The sequence below is a fragment of the Sinocyclocheilus rhinocerous genome, unplaced genomic scaffold (genome assembly GCF_001515625.1).
Source record: "Sinocyclocheilus rhinocerous isolate Xijiao unplaced genomic scaffold, SAMN03320098_v1.1 scaffold46927, whole genome shotgun sequence".
NCBI classification, from domain to species: Eukaryota; Metazoa; Chordata; class Actinopteri; order Cypriniformes; family Cyprinidae; genus Sinocyclocheilus; species Sinocyclocheilus rhinocerous.
In genome coordinates this window covers 1-1,522 of record NW_015656552.1, presented here as the reverse complement: position 1 = coordinate 1,522, position 1,522 = coordinate 1, and the positions used below count along the sequence as shown (strand labels likewise).

Here is a 1,522-nt window from a genome sequence, read left to right as displayed (position 1 = left end):
ACAGCGCGAAGAAATATGTAAATAAGAACTTTTATTTATATATATTATATAGGCACATATCAGAACATATAAGTATACATTAGCCAATCAGACGTCCAGTGAAAGTTAAACTTTGTTTGTGTAGTTTAAATAAGTTATGTTTATATTTCTTCCATTACAAGGAAAACACAATGACCAAGATTGACATTTATTAATGTTATATAGCTACAATTATTTATGTGTTTTTTTTTTTTACAGTAATGACCAAGATTGACATTATTAATGTTATATAGCTACAAAATTATTTAAGTACTTTGTTTTTACAGTAAATGGATCTCTTCATTTGGCTGCAGGGTTGTTACCAGGTATGCATGCTATCACTCCTGAGCTCCTTTTTTTTTTTATTTCCAAATGTTTTGTTCTTTACGTGCAATTTAGCATGTCAGTCTAATCATGACTTGAGAGCATTGAAGAAGTATTAAAATGCTTGAAGTGTAACTGTGGTGGTCATGGTATATTATATAAATTTATTCGTATATATTATATTAAAATGGACTTCTGTCCATGTTTTATGTTGGCATTACTATGCACTACACTCACCAGTAGTGAGGTAGGTTCTATATTGTAATGTCCCTCCATGCCTTTGAAATAGTTTAGGGATAAATTTTTTTTTTTTTAAACTACTATGGTTTGAATTAATTTTGTTTTTTTTTTAATCTACTTTGGTTAGATACAGACATTTGTCTGTTATACTTCAGTTTGATACATGCGTCACACAACCACTGACTTGCAAGTTCTGAGAAAGTGATTTCAGCACTCTGTGGTCTCCCCTAATGATCCTGTTGAATCCTCTTCATTAGTGGCTGGTCGTTGTCTGGCGAAGCTGATGGTTGTGCCGTCCTGTCATGGATATTTCTAATAAAGATTGCTCTAGAAGACATGCATGCTTTCGATATGATTGTGTGGCTGTATGTTTACTCCCTGCTTTCAATGAGTTTCAATTAATAGTGAATGTTAGAGGTTTTGCAAAGAAATGCTGAGAAGGCTCTAAATTCTCAAATTGCTAGTTTCATGTAATTGCAAAGAAGCAACACATTAATTTAAACTTGAGATTTTGAAGGAGATGGTGCAAAGAAACCACAAGCAACACAATTTAAACTTGAAATTTTGAAGGTGATGGACTAAAAGTTGTGGTGTTTTTATTTTTTTTAAATTCAGTCATTTCTATTGTGTTTTGTATGTCAGCAGAACCAGCAAAGCCAGGTGTGTGTCCTAGAAAAAATCTTGAAGCAGCAGTGTCAGGAGTGTGTGTAGGGTTGTGTTCCCATGACCATGACTGCCCAAACAATCAGAAATGCTGCCGCAGTGGCTGTGGACGTCAGTGTATGGCTCCATATAAAGGTATTTGTTATATTAGTTTGGATATATATAAATATATAATATTATTATTATTTTTTAAATGCAGTGAGGCATTCAGTGATCTGGTTTCTGTGTCATGTTTGTGTAACAGAAAAGCCAGGATCGTGTCCAAAAAACCTTGGAG

The 1,522-nt window shown here is 33.4% G+C and overlaps 1 long non-coding RNA gene across 2 annotated transcripts; it reads left to right on the top strand.

Annotated features, from left to right (window-relative positions):
- The first annotated feature begins 301 nt into the window (after positions 1–301).
- Positions 302–1,507, top strand: LOC107720162 (uncharacterized). Of its 2 annotated transcripts, none has more exons than XR_001637585.1 (3): positions 302–344; positions 1,225–1,380; positions 1,490–1,507. It is a non-coding gene; the product is annotated as an uncharacterized LOC107720162 (long non-coding RNA). The 2 variants fall into 2 exon arrangements; XR_001637584.1 differs by having other exon boundaries at positions 303–344; positions 1,234–1,380.
- The last annotated feature ends 15 nt before the right edge of the window (positions 1,508–1,522 follow it).